The sequence below is a fragment of the Marmota flaviventris genome, chromosome 13, assembly GCF_047511675.1.
Source record: "Marmota flaviventris isolate mMarFla1 chromosome 13, mMarFla1.hap1, whole genome shotgun sequence".
Classification (NCBI taxonomy): domain Eukaryota; kingdom Metazoa; phylum Chordata; class Mammalia; order Rodentia; family Sciuridae; genus Marmota; species Marmota flaviventris.
Genome location: NC_092510.1, coordinates 91,380,171 through 91,394,862, shown reverse-complemented (window position 1 = coordinate 91,394,862; position 14,692 = coordinate 91,380,171). Strand labels below are relative to the sequence as shown.

The following is a 14,692-nucleotide window of genomic DNA, read 5'->3' as shown; positions in this document are numbered from 1 at the left end:
CCTGAAGTAGGACAAGGCCCCTTTCTGGGCCCACGGGTCCCTCTAGGAATCCCTGGCTTTGAGGTCAAAGAACCCTGGAGACCATCAAAAGGCATTTTCAGCCCAGCGTGGGGGCGCATGCGGCCTTCGAGCAGCTTGGGAGGCTGAGGCAGGAGGATCGCAGGTTCAAAGCCAGCCTCAGGAACTTGGCAAGGCCCTAAATAATTTAGTGAGATCCTGTTTCTAAATAAAACATAAAAAGGGCTGGGGACCTAGGCTCTGGGAGAGAAAGACAGTGGCTGCAGGGACAAGCAAGCCATCTGCACTCATCCCTTCCTCCTTCTGGCCACCGAGAGTGACAGCATGATCTGGCAGGTGCTCCAGGAGCTTCCCTCAACTGCTAATCAGAATTCCTTCTCTTCCGTTGTCAGAAGCAGAAGGTTGTGGCCCCGGAAGTGTTGCTTCCTGTTTCACACCTTGCAAAGCCCTCTGGCATCTTGGAGCTTATTTTGTCCTCAGGACAATCTTGATAGGTGGTGGGGAGGGGGGACGGAGGTGCTCAACTCGTGGGCAGAGAAACTGAGGCCCACGCTGGGACTCCGCCCTCACCTCTGCGCCCCACCCACCTCAGCTCACCTGGGAATCTGAGAGTCAGGTGGCCCCACCCTGCCAGCCACCTGCGGGAATGACTCATCCACACCGGTGACTCACTCTCAGGTGCTGCTCCCAAGGTCAACCAGTCAGGGACCTGGGACCACACCCCAGGCCTCTCCAAAGTCTCCGGGCAGAATTCCCGTCCCTCTTCCTCACAGGGAATTGACCTTCCACAGAAGAGCTCTCTGAGCCTTGAGAAGGAAAGTCACTTCACGCTGCCAGGGAGCAGCACAGTCAGGGGGGAGCCAGGCCTAGGGGCACCCAGCCGGGTCCTTGCCTCTTCCTGCAGGGTCACCTGGCCCCCTCTTGAGGACCAAGAGGAGCAAAGGAGGTAACCTAGAGGCGTGCTCTGAGCCTTAGGAGGAAAACCCGGGACTCTCTTTGGATCCACTATGGCCACCAGAGGCTGCTTCCCCCTGGAGTCCCTCCAGACTCCCCTGGGCAGCCAGGGCTGGGCTCAGGAGGACGATGGGCGTCTGCCATGCTGCACCTACCTTCCAGGCCGTGCAGGGAGAAGAGCTGCTCCGAGGGCAGAGTGAAGCACAGGACCAGGGGAGTCAGCAGCACCTGAAAACAAAGGGCCGAGAACCTCAGCACACACTTCACCTCCAGCAGCCACCGGGCACTCAGTTCCCGTCAAGGCTGCCAACAAAAGAATCGTCCCTAGGATGCACTAAAACCCCTCATAACTTGCACCTGCTGGCCTGGCCTCAGTGCTACCTTCTGGGGTCACCCAGAACTCTTCCGTCCCCCTGGTTCCCAACGGCTCCTTGGTCACTTGAAAATAGTGATTCTTGACCCCCAAGTCAAGTTGCGTATCCTCTTTCCTTTAGCTCTTCCCAACACAAGGGTACCCAGTTTCCTCACTCCATTTCCCAACATGCTCCAGATGAACCCCATCCCTACTGACAGCACAAGACCTAGAATTAGACATTCAGACATGCAGGGTGGACAGGACTCTCGCCTCCATCACCCGAGATACATGCTTCTATTCATCCAGCCTAAAATTCCTTGAGCATTTAAGGCAGCCCTATTGTGTGGATTCAGCCAACCTAAGGACTGTATAACTCTAGAGTTACACCAACTGGCCCCTCACCTGTGTAACCAAGCAAGCCACAGCACTTCTCTGAGTCTCTGTTCAAGGGGGTTATACACACACACACACACACCACACACACACACACACACACATTACTGGGGATTGAACTCAGGGGTACTCGACCACTGAGCCCCACAAGCAGGATAATATTAAAACCTACCTCATGAAGACATCCTGAGGATTAAACAACACACAAAAAAAGTCAAGGGTTTTGCATATATTTACTCTTTACTTATTAGTCATTTAATTCCTAAATCTTTTCCTATAAATTGTGTCTTTTTCATCCTGGATGTGAGCAGTTTGGGGACCTATTCTGTTACACGTGACATTTCCACCTACAGAATGCTCTATTATTGTTCTGCTGCTCCACGACTGCGCAAGACTGCACCGTCACCATCTGGTGGTGGTCTTCGTCTCCCACAGGCCACGAGCTCCTGGAGGCAAGGGCTCTGTCTGCTGCACCGCTGAGGCTTGAGCCCAGCATAGGACCTGACGCACGGCAGGACCAGGGGGTACAACTTGGAGTTTTGCCCTTCCTCACTACCCAGAGTTCTCGTGTGTGTGTGTGTGTGTGTGTGTGTGTGTTGTGTGTGTGTGTGTGCGCGTGCACACGCGCCTCTTCCACTGAGCTATGTCCCCAATCCTTTTCCAAAAAAACTTTTTACAATTCTCCTGCCTCAGCCTCCAGAGTTGCTGGGATTACAGGCGTGCACCATTATGCCTAGCACCCAGGGTCATCTATCTACATAAGGGGAGCAGGTGAGCAAGCCCATCCTGCCCACACTGGAAGAATTCTCTGCCCAAACCAGCTTCTCCAAGCCAAAGGGAGAGTCCAAGATCCCAATGAGGGGGGCTCTGCAAGTGCCTGGGATTAGGACACAATAAGCCCTGTTCTCAGGCTGATGGTAAATGGCCCAGGCATTGCTGACAGTCTCTGCATTTTTAATGACACAAGTGGACAGCAGTGGACCTGGAATCAAGGTACCCAAAGCCTAGGAGGCCAGAGGTCAGATGTTTATCTGGGCCCTGGACCTGGGGTTAAATGGCCTTTCTCAGAGAGTCCTGGAGAAACTTCCCGGTTCCAAGGGACAGGTTAAAGCAAAGTTGAGTTTGGTCATTCCTGCAGAGAGACGAATGACCTTTCACACTCTGTCAACTCTGGGTGAGATGGAACTTTTCAAATCCAGCCCCCTTCTCTGCTACACACCCCAAATCCCATGCTCACGCTCACCCAAGGTGCTGCCTATGCTCCCACGGGCAACCTGCTCTGTGCCCCCTCTACCCCAGAGTCGCCCTCTCAGCAAACATCACCACCATCCATCAAACACACAAGGGACCAGCCAGATGCCAGGGATCGCCCTCCTCCACTCGCTGCTCTCACTGTCCCCTCCGCCTCACCCCTGACACCAGCATCTTGGTCCATGCACCATTTCCTCTCACTTGGATGGCTGCAGTCACCCCAACTGGTCCTCCTGCCTCCTCTATCTCCCCAACAATGCCACCTCTTCAAAGCAGGCCCAGACCAAGTTGCTTCTCTGCACAGACTCTGCCATGGCTCCTGTAAGGCCCCCAGACAAAGGGCAAGACCCTTAACATACTTTTCGATCACCTTTCATGATCTGCCCCCGCCCACCCCTGGAGCCTCAGCTCTCACCGGTTCCTGTCTTCCACCTGCACCCCGCCAGGCTCCAGCCAGACATGACTGCACTCTGTCCCTTGACTCCTCCACACAACCCTTAGACAGACTGTTTCCTCTGAGTCCCCACCGCCCCCAGGTCTTCCCTGTCACACTGCACTGGAATGGTTTTTCCACGTCAGCAGCTCATATATCCCAGAGCCTGGCCTTGGGCCAAGGCCACCACAGCTCCAGATTTACTAAAGGAAGAAAACAGAAAATCATATGCTAGCACACACGCATAACACGTGTGTCCACACGCACTCCCATAGAGCCTGCTGAGAGTACAGATGCTGCCATCTATGGGCAAGAAAAGCACCTCATTCTCCCCAAGATCAGGACAGCAGGAGGCCTGGTTTTCAAACTTGGCTGGGTTTACAATGAGCCCAGCTAACCAACTCTAAGTGGGTCTGTTTTCCATTTTGGACCTTGAGGCTACAGCAACTTAAAAACAAGGTCCACAAACCATTGACTCTAGTCCACCGCCCACAAGCTCCCACCAGGGCCAGAAAAGACAGAGGTTTCTTTTCAGTACTCATAACCCCAGCGGGTGCTCACTCAGTGCCTATTGGCTGAATTATAACTCCCAGCACAAGGTGAGGGGCATATTCTGCATCAGAGCCGTCCACCGGTGTGAAGGCCAGCCCAGGGGACAGAGTGCACCCCTAGCATTACCAGCAGCCTTGCCCAGGGACCCTGCCCAGATCCCAGAAATAAGCAAAGATGGAAAAATGAATAGTGAACTTTATGCAGTTTGACCAAACTGGGGAGACGCAGCTAGGTCGCCTATCCCTACTCCCATAGAAGAAGTTACAAATTGTAGAAATGAAAGTCAGGTGACACACATGTGCAGACTCAGTTGGCCAAAGAGGGGCAAAAGGCAGGAAATGCACATAGGAAGATTTAGCTGGCCCACGCGGGACAGACAGTGGGCAGGCGATCTGTGCTCCCAGGGTTGGGAGTGCAACCCTTCACTTCATTCTCAGCATGAGGAAGTTGCTCCTAAATTTAGAGCCCCCCTCCCCAATTCAGTCTGCTTCATTAGTCAAAATGTGCAAGCTGCTGCAGAACTTTGGGTGGCTAAAGGGTGGAGCAGGGGAAGCTGGGGTGGAGTGGGGGAGGCTGGGACAGAGCCTTTTTTCATCCTACGGGACCACCCCCAATTCATTGGGAGGACTTTCAGGTGTCGAATGTCCAGTAACGCCAAAAGGATTAAAACTACCACCCCCGACAAGCAGTTATCACTTTCTGTGCACCAAGTGTTAAACTCCATAGTCGCCATGATTCAGCCTCCCGATAACTCTACCAGGTAGATAATATTGTTCTCCTTTGGCAAAGCAAATACAAAGACTTAGAGTCACACAGCTAAGATGTTTAGACAGTTCCCACCAAACCAGGCTGCCTCCCCTATCCTTGGTCTTACTAAATGTCAACTGTAAGGCTAGGCTTCTTGCTCACTCGAGAAAAACACAAAGTTTTGGTTGCTCTAGATGCGGGTTGGCGAACCTCCTCTGCAGAGGGCTAGGCATACCTACTTAAGTCTTTGCATACCTCCTTAACCTGTGCTGCATATTCTTCCCCATATCTTTTTTGTTTTTTTAAAATAGCTCTTTTAAAGTATAAAAATCATTCTTAGCTCAGGGACAGAAACAGACTGGGGCCTCTCCAGGAGCTAGAGTTTGCATTCACAGATACTCAGAGAATAATGTTTATGATCTTAAGCACAAAACCTTCTGGTGGAAACATTTATCTAAGCCAAACGCTAAGCCCTCTGGCGTATCCTCCCCCTTCAGATGGCTTCCTACTGAGTCACTCTCTGCTAAAGAGGGCCCTGCCTCACTTTGCAACTAGGTAGTAAACATTTCAAAGATTGTCCAGATTCTAGAAACTCATAGTTATGGGTTAATCAGTCTGAGGGGAGAAGGGGCCTGAGACATTTTTCATGTCCTAGTGTTAGGTCACTGATCTCACACCCACACTAGGAGGCACGAAAGCTCCAATCGGACCCTAGACAGGTGGAGAAGTAGACCCTGGTAGAACAAGAGAAGGTGCCATTCCCAGTTCATGGATTGGAAGGTGGGGGACAGGCCAGAGAGGGAAATGACTTACCCAAGACCACACAGCCCAGACAAACTAGGGGCATGACCATGGCCAAGTTCCTTGATCCTCCCAGGGCATTTTGGTTTAGGTGAGTATTTTTGAAATCTCACAAGTGGCAGAACAGCAGTCAGACAGCTTGCTGTGTGCTTTGGAAAACACACTTGCTGTCTTGGGGCATGAACATCGGGTCCATGAGGTCCATGAGATGCAGCCAGGCAATTCCTGATTCCTAAGAGCCAGCTTTAAAGGGGAGTCTGGAAAGAATCTGTCTTGAGTCAGGAGAAGTGTCCTCTGCCCAGAGTGGCCACAGACATACCGAAGTCTCTGGAGTTGGGAATACAAAGTCCAGTCCTTCAGTTATAAGTGTGGAAGCAGAGGAGTGACCTGGCCTGAGCACTGGCAGGGATGCTTAGGATGTGGTCCATTTTATAGACAAGGAAACTAAGGCCTTGAAAGAGGCCTGGGCCTCTTACCAAAGAATTTTTCCCTTCATCTGACAATGTGCAAGGACCCTCTATTTAAAAAGCCTAAGGGCTGGGGATACAGCTCAGGGATAGAGTGTTTGCCTAGCACGTGAAAGGCCCTGGGCCCAATCCCCAGCACTGCAAAACCTACTACAAAACAAAAACAGAAAAACAAACAAATACAGTGTAGATGTGTACAAATGATTGATTTGGGAATGATCAGTCAGTCTCCTTACAAATAGGGCATTCTCTTTTACAAACGCATTCATTACCAAAAAACTCCCCCCTGAACTTTGATGGCAGGGGCCCTGGTGAAATGTTTCTCACACTTGAATTTGCCCATGAATCCCATGGTGATCTTGTGAAAATGCAGATTTGAATTCAGTAGGCCCAGAATAGATGGGGTTGCCAGATAAAATACAGGACGCCCACTTAAACTTGAATTTTGGATACACAGTGAAAGTTTCTGGTAGAAGTATGTCCTAAATATTGCAGGAAGGATACTGTGCTTAAACAATTATTCATTTTTATCTGAAATTCTAATTTAGCATCCTGTGTGTGTTTAACTTGCTAAATACGGCAACTCTAAGGCAGAGCCTGAGATCCCACATTTCTGAAAAGCTCTCTGATGAAGCCCTAATGCTGAACTGTATACAACCATGAATGTTATGGTCTTTTTAAACACTGCTAAAAAAGCTGGGCTGATAGATCCTACTTCTGAAAGAATATTCTAGAAAGAAGGCAGTCATTGGAACTGGAATATGCTTTGTAAGAGAAACAGAGATACCCTGGGGAAGAGTGGCATGGGGCTAGGGCCACAGGGTAGCCCACAAAAGTCTACCTCTTAAACAGCACTCTTCAACCCAACCGAACTCATGAAGCCAAGAACACATAAGCTGATCCATAGAAGGGAATGACCTACCCCTCCCTGCCCCTTCCTAAGGCAGTTCTGAATCAAATGAGAGAATAGAAACTCCTAGTACCTGAAGGACCGCACTTGTCAAGCACCATGTTAAGCATTTTTTAAATTCCTATGAACTCAGTGTTGAAATCCTAACTCTACAGATGAGGAAACCAAAGCACAGAGACGTGACTTGCTCAAGGTCTTATTGCAAGTGCAAAGCAGAAATTGGAAGCAGAACAAAGTTCTCTCTGCTCTCAGCCTGGAATCTTAACTCTTTAGCCTTTCCTGCCACTGGACTGTGCAGATACCTTTGTGAAGATACAAAAACTTATGCCCCAGGGTGTTCATTACACTAGTGTTTGTAAACAGCCTAAATATTTAATAATAGAGGATTATCAAGTAAACATGGCATATGCACATCAAAGATGGCATGTTAGAGAGTGATGAAAAGTCTTATGCGCATGAATCACTTTCATAATTTAAAACAGTAAGGCTGGGATGGAGTTTAGCAGGTGCCCAGCCTGCTTGAGGGCCTGGGTTTGATTCTAAGCACTGTCAAAAAACAAAACAAAAAAAAAATTTAATAAAATGCATCGTTTCATTTTAATCCCCTCATCTATTCAGAGTGAAATAAACTAAATATGCATTTATACTACTTAAATATAGTAGACTTTTAAAACCCCAAAAAGCCAGGATAGAAAATTATAAAAGCAGTATGACCACAATTTTACATGGCATCAAAACAAAGGCACTGAAAATATCAGGAAGAAAATGTACCCAAATGTTAGCAGTGATTGCTTCTGCTTGGTAGAATTACAGTCAGTTCTTATTTTTTAAAATATGTTTTCCTCTAAATTTTCCATCAGAAGCATTTATTATAAGGGGGATAAAGGTTCATGGAGGAGGAAAGAGAAAAATACATATGCTACCAATGTCACTAAGCCACTCCCCAAATTTAACCAGTATTTACAGAGTGCCAGCGAGAGCCCAGCCCAGCCACAGCCACTGAAGCCGGGCCCAGCCCCACCCTGAAGGCTCACATATACCCAGATGATATATTTGTTGAAATTAGAAAGTAAAAAAAAAAAACAAACAAAAAAAACTATTTGTTTAATTAGCTCAGAAGAATAAATGAAGCCACTCCTCCTGGCCTGGTCCTTCCTCAGAGTTCCCTACATGGCTCCATGGCTCAAATTCTTTCTGAATCCCTCTAGGACGAATGGGTGTCAGGGACACTTCACAGCCCAGGAAAAAGCTGTTCTTATTCCTTAATCCAAGTACTGAATACAAGAGAGGCAGAGGTGCCCTGTGATGCAGAAAAAACAAAGCCAGCACGAGGGGAAGCAGGAGGGCCTGGGAAGGAACCTCGCTGTCCAGGTGACCCCCTGGGCAAGGGAGCTCACAGCTCTGGGCCTCAGTTCTCCTCATCAGCAAAATATATCACCTCATGACAACCTCAGGGATATTGTGAGGCTCAAAGAAAAAAAGGTTATTTCGTTTCTCTAGGCAGAGCCTCAGTTTTCTCATCTATAAAGTGGAGTCCTCTTCCTTCATAAGACTGTCAAAAAACAGTGAAAGCAGCTGGGTGCAGTGGTGCATGTCTGTAATCCAAGCAGCTTGGGAGGCTGAGGCAGGAGGATCATGAGTTCAAAGCCAGTCTCTGCAGCAGCGAGGCGTAAACAACTCATGAGACCCTGTCTCTAAATAAAATACAAAATAGGGCTATGTGGCTCAGTGGTGGAGCACCCCCGAGTTTAATCTCTGGTTCCAAAACAAAGCCAAAAAAACCCCCAAAAAACAGTGAAAGCAAAAAGTAACACACACAGCTAACATCTCTGTACAGTGGCATCATTATCATTGCTTGTTATTAGAAGAAGGGTATGCAAATGAATCCTAGGCCTCAATTTCCTGTCTGCAAAATGAGGGCCCTCAATTGAACCCCAAAAGGCCAAACTCAAGAGCAGCTGAACTAAGGTGCATGACTTCTGTGAGCTCATTTTGTGCTCTCAGACATGTAGATGTCATGCTCCTGCGCTGAACACAAAGCCTTTTGACTTGGAGGCCATCAGCACTGAAAACCTGACATCATGCTGTCCAGCCATAGTGTGGAATGGAGTCTGGGGCCCAGAGAAAGGCATACAACAGTTCAAGTCACCAAGCACTGTCAGTGGCAAAGCCAGGACCCAAGCCCAGGCCTCCAGCAGCTTAGCCTTGTCCACCACGCCCATTGCTATTCTCTGCCCTCCCTTAATTGCTGATGTGGTCCTGGACAGGGCAGGGGCTAGCAGGCCTATAGAGGGGACGGGGGAGGGGAAGCTGGTCAGAGCAAGAACTGAGCTTCCTGTGGTCTCCAACTTCACAAACCACATCAAGCTGAAATATGACACACTGGCTCACTGAAAGGCAGGAGATATTTTTACTTAACATCCCTCAGCTGCCTAAACACTGCTCTCTTTCTTTCCCTCCCCCCAAATTCGCCTAACTCCTGGGACCTGCTTTTCTCTGCTTTAGCCCACACTTCCTCAGGGAATAACCAGGGGGCACAAGGGGACCCACTTTCCCTGGCTTCTTTAGATAGATTTCCACAACAAGGGCTCAAATAGTGAAAAGAGGGGACCAGTCTACGCTGGGCTCCCATTTCACCAAATGACCTTGTCCATCAAAGTCTGTGTCTAGGAGCCTGGATTTCCTGAAATATGCAAGAGACTGCCTAAACTCAGGGGCCCTGTTGATGGTAAAGAAAAGGAGGAGTTGATAAATAAGAGGGCCCCTCCAGGCCTCTCCGCTTTGTGCTGAGCCACTAAGTCTATCCCTCCTAACAGCCATAGCAGACACCCCCCCCCCCCCCCACACACACACACATCCACACCTCTTACAGTGCTCAGACTAGACAGAAACTGTGGGAGAACATTTTGTGCAGTAATTAACAGCTACAGCTCTGTAGTCAGACTTCTGGAATCCTGATACCATCTCCTTAAATAGCCACACAACTGAGGCACGTTATATATCTTCTGGAAACCTCAGTTTCCTCATCTGTAAAACGGAATCATTCTTATCTGCCCCAGAGGAACAGTTATGAGGAATCCATGAAATAATCAATATTCCAGTGTGTGATATATTAAAAGGTAACTTTTGATGACAATGATGATCATGATCATGCAGACCAAAAGCCTTCTGTTTTACAGATGAGGAACCCAAGGTCACCCAGAAGAACTAAGACTGCAGCTGTACTCCTAAGCCAGTGCTTCTAACTTCCCTCAAGCAGGTGGTCTCTAGTAAGCAAATCCACACTCAGAAACTGCAGACACAGGTTGTAAACATATCTTGAAAAGAAAAAAAAAAAAAGAGTGTATCACCAGAAGTCATCTCTATGACCTGGACACATGTCATGAAGGACCCAAACTGCCCTCGTGGAGTAGAGAGGGGTGACCACTGGCCCTGCATGGCTAAGAATCTTGAAGACCTCTGGTCGACAGCTCTTGCTTGTAACAAACAGTTCAGTGAAGTGCACACACCACTGTTAACCAGTGGCCACCTCTGGGGAAGAAGAGGGTTTGGAGGGACAAAATTGCGTGTGAACTCTTCTCTATTTTTAAATCTTAAAAAAAAATTTTTTTTCTTGTTTTAAAACTAACAAAGAGGAACAAAACAACCATACTGAAAATAATGAAGCAGCTTTACCTGGTTTGCTTTCTCCAGTTGCTGTCTTTTCTTAGATGAAATTTGTGGCAGCTTCTGAGACCTTTAGCTGGGCTTTCAGAATCTGCCACTCTGCTCAATCCCTCAGGCTCCGCTCTAGTTCAGACCTGCCTGCCCTTTCACCTGGACCAGGGATAACCTCCTATAGGTCTCCCTGCCTCCCATTCAGCACCTTCCACTGCACCCCATATATCAGCCACCAGATTAATGACAGTATTTATCACTGCTCTCTTTGAAACCTTTCTCAGTTCCTCACTGTCTTCAGAATTATGTCCAAGTCCCTAGTTTATAATTCAGCTCCATCTTCATTTACAATCCCAACTCCACCACTCCACCACTCCTCCCACCTACCATTATAGCCATGAGGATTGTTCAGAAAACCTCAGTGCCTTTGCATAAACTGTCCCTGCTTCTTAGAATAGCTTTCCCTAGGATCCATTTTTTTTTCCTGATAAATAATTACTCACTTCTGAGATCTGGTTCCCCCAGAATTAGTCACCCCTCTCACAACCTAAAACTGATCTCAGTATGGCACAGCTGTACCAACCACTATAGATGGGAAGTACCTTGAGGATGGTTCCTGGGCCCCAGAAGGGTACTACAATGGGGTAGGAGAAAAGGAAGGAAATGCCATGACAGGCTAATAGTCCTGTTCCCCTGGGGTTCATATTAGTCCATAATAAGAAGACTATGGAAAATTCTGGAGTAAAGTTCCCTTTCCTGGTTCACATGGAAACCTTTGCTGCTATGTAACTCACCCAAGTGCCAAACCAAGCTGCCCCAGCTGCTTACAATTTCCCTTGGCATTTATAAATGGGGGGGGGGGGGGCTCCAGGAGAGGAAAATGCAGCTTCAAAGAAACTGGATACCAACTGTGCCTCTTCCCATCCTCCTCTGTCCCAAGCCACTTACCCTTAATATCCCCCAAGAAACATCAGCCAGAACCCCAAGGGTATGTCGGGAGTGGACTGGGTCCTTCAGTGAATGGAATACCAGAGAAAGAGTCGAAAGTCCCACCAGCCAGGAGTCAGCAAAGGGCAGGTAGGAACTGGGTCCTGGCCTGGCTGCTATGTGACTAAGAGCCCCATGAACTCGGTCCTAGAGTTTCCTCACTGTGGAATGGGGATGGGGGTGAGTCTCCAAGGAGCTATGGTCAGTATAAAGGGCAAAGGGCAAAAGGTCCTCGTGCCCTGGTCAGAAATGTGGTCCTGGGAGAACAGGACATACAGGATTAATAAGTCTTTGAAAAGTACTAAAAGCCAAACAAAAGCGAGAGAGGCACCTCCCCTGAGGCCCCGCCTTCCGCGTAGCTCTATCATGGGGACAGCCAGGGATGAGGGCTGGGCGTTTTAAAGATGCCCTCTCTGCTCTGAGAGGGCAGCATAGGGAATGGATGTCTGAGCAGAGCCAACGTCTCCGCACCCACACCCCAGTCCTCAGACTTCCCTGGATTGGGGCTCTCCCTGGGCCCTGCCTAGGGTAGCTAGCTAGTATGCACAGGACAGAGGGAAGGTGGTTTACTTAGGTCGTGGGGAGGGTGGACCTGAGAAGAGATGGGAGCTCTGCGAGAAGGGGTTCCAATCACTGTCTTCAACTCTGAAAGGAGTTCGCGCGGGCGTGGGGCAAGGTAACGCACCCTGCAGAGCCCGGGAGGAGACAGCGCCTACAGGTAACAGACGCATGCAGATTTCAGCCCCATACAAGGAAGAACTTTCTAACAGTCCTGGTCCCAGAAAGAAGGAGGAGGTGGAGGCTCCCCATCGCCCGGGAAAGCAGACAAAGGTGTTACCCAGGAGTGGAGGAACCGCTGCGCAGACACCTCTGCGAAGCCACCGCCCAGACACCTCTGCGAAGCCACCGCCCAGACCGCCGGCAGGCACTCACCTGCCTTCTCGGTCCAACACCCCAAGTGCGAGGGCGACCCCGGCCCAGTTCCCCCACCCGCGGGGGTGAGGCAAGGTTAGCAGCGCAGCGGAGCCTGTGGGTGGAGGCCTGCCCACCCCCAACTCCCCGCTCCTGCCCAGCCCTGGGACTACATTCCCGGGTCCCCTGGAAGACCCCCAAAGGGGGCAAGCAAGCCCTCTCCAGCGATGCCCGGCGGCCGGGTCGAGCTGCAGGCGCGCACAAGCTGGGAGCTGGAGAGGAGGGAGAGGAGAGAGATCATCCCGCGGCCTCCGACGCCCCGGCGGTCACCCCTACCTGCTACCGAGGAGCTGGCGACCGCGGCTGCTGGGTCCAGCTGCGCTCAGCTGGTTCCGGGCGGCTGGGCGGGGGCGCTGCGGGGTGAGCGGCCGGTGGGCAGGGCGCGGGCGGGAGCCGCCCTCGGGGCGGGGCAGCCAGGCCGGCAGCGGTGGGGGGGAGGAGCATCAGCCCCGCCAGTGGGCAGCAGGGAGGATGGAGACGCTGGATCCCGGCGGGCGTTCGCCCAGCGAGCTGTTTCACTTTATGAAACCCCTCACTGTGCCCCGCTTGAAGGCAGCAAGCTCCCTGCTTGGGAGGAAACTGAGGCCAGGAATTTATGGCGGGAGTCTGAAGGAGTCTAGGGGTTGGGGTGGACAGACAGCTGCTCTGGAACTGGGCTGCGGCCCAAGAGCTCAGTAGGGTGAGCTAGGACCAGCGGCGGCAGATTTCAGCCCAGGGCCCACTTTGGTGAAATGGGCTCCCCACAAAAGTAGAGGACATGTGACAAAAGCAGATAGACCCACGGAAAGGAATAAAGGAGAGTCGTTCCCAGCTTCATCCAGAATGAAGAACCCAGAAACGCCAGGTGCGTCTCTGGCCTAAAATGAGAACAGTCAGCTGGGGCTTTGGAGTCAGAAGTTCAGAGTTGGAACCCTTGGCATCTGCCTGTCCTGGAACTCTGGACAACTGACTTAACATACCTCAGTCTTAGTTTACTCATTTGCATAATGGGCACAGTTACTTGCCTCTTCATGGAGCAGTGGGAAGACTCAGTGGGAGAAAGACTGAACACAGTGTTCTCCATAAATGGATGTGCTCAGTAGTGTGATGGTGCCTACTATCTTAGGCAATTGAGAAAATCCACACTGGCCAGAGAGATGAGTGCAAGTTCACTTTTAAACAAACAAATGATCTTATTTATCACAACAGTATCAAACATGCATTTGAGAAACAGCCATATATAATGGAGCAGGGCATAGGACACTCTCTGAAAAGTCCTGGTACAAACATGAGTTCCCTGGTCTCTTGCAGGTGCTACATGACTCCAATTTGGGATAACTCATGTACCAAACAGAGGACTGGACCAGATGGCAAGGTGTCCATTCCCAGTCTAGTTGCTGGCAGCAGCCCCATGTTTGACCAGAGTAAAACTCCCTGTAATGCAAGACAAAATGCACCAGAGTCAATAACTGCTGGGTGCCAGAGATCAGAGCAGGAAAGGCTGGTGGTGTTCAAATGGCAGAGAAAGAAAAAGTGCAGAACTTCCTTCCTGGTTTTTCCATTGAGAAGCAGCCAGGGAAGCCGCAGGGCCTGGGGAATCCCTTCTGGCTCTTCCTCCTGCACAACTCTCTTTGTACAACAGCAGAGATCACAGCCACCACTTCTCTGATGCTTCACATCAGGCGCCAGGCTTTCTGCTCGTTATCAACTGTCATTCTCCCCACCCCTGCCTGCCTCTCAGGGTTTGTGTTACCATGTGCATTTTTCAGATGATGAGGCCAAGCCACAGTGGGTTAAGTAGCTCTCTGGATACTGTGCAATCTGGTCCTCTGTGCAAGAATCCTTGATCTGGCTCCTTTGCTCAATGTCTTATGTCACACTCTGCCATCCTTGATGGCTTGAGCAACTACCCAGTTCTACTTTCTCTGAGTACTGAAGCAGGGTGTCTACCCCCAGAGAGGCTCACACCCTCCCTGCCACTCTGATTTTTCCAGAGGTTCTCTGTGGCTCACTTGGAGTCGTGGAGGAGGAAGGCAGAAACACAGGCTGCTTGGCTCTGAGCTCTTTGATCACAAGCTCCGCCACACACATACCCTGGAATTATCTAACATGGCGTTTCCAAACCCAGAAACTTCTCTGAGCCTATGGGAGGTGGACCTCTGAATCTGTACTTTTGTAGAGCTGGAAAATATCAAATCAGGAATTGATATCAAATC

General features: G+C 50.0%; 1 protein-coding gene across 1 annotated transcript in view; it reads right to left on the bottom strand.

Moving 5' to 3' along the window:
- The window catches only part of Gsn (gelsolin), a 53,673-nt gene extending 40,816 nt beyond the window's left edge, over positions 1 to 12,857 (bottom strand). Inside the window, exons 1-2 of the mRNA XM_027944992.2 lie at positions 12,774 to 12,857; positions 1,128 to 1,200 (exon numbers count right to left, since the gene is read on the bottom strand). The gene's annotated coding sequence lies outside the window, so the exon portion shown is untranslated. The remainder of the gene's footprint in view (positions 1 to 1,127; positions 1,201 to 12,773) is intronic.
- Positions 12,858 to 14,692: the final 1,835 nt, after the last annotated feature.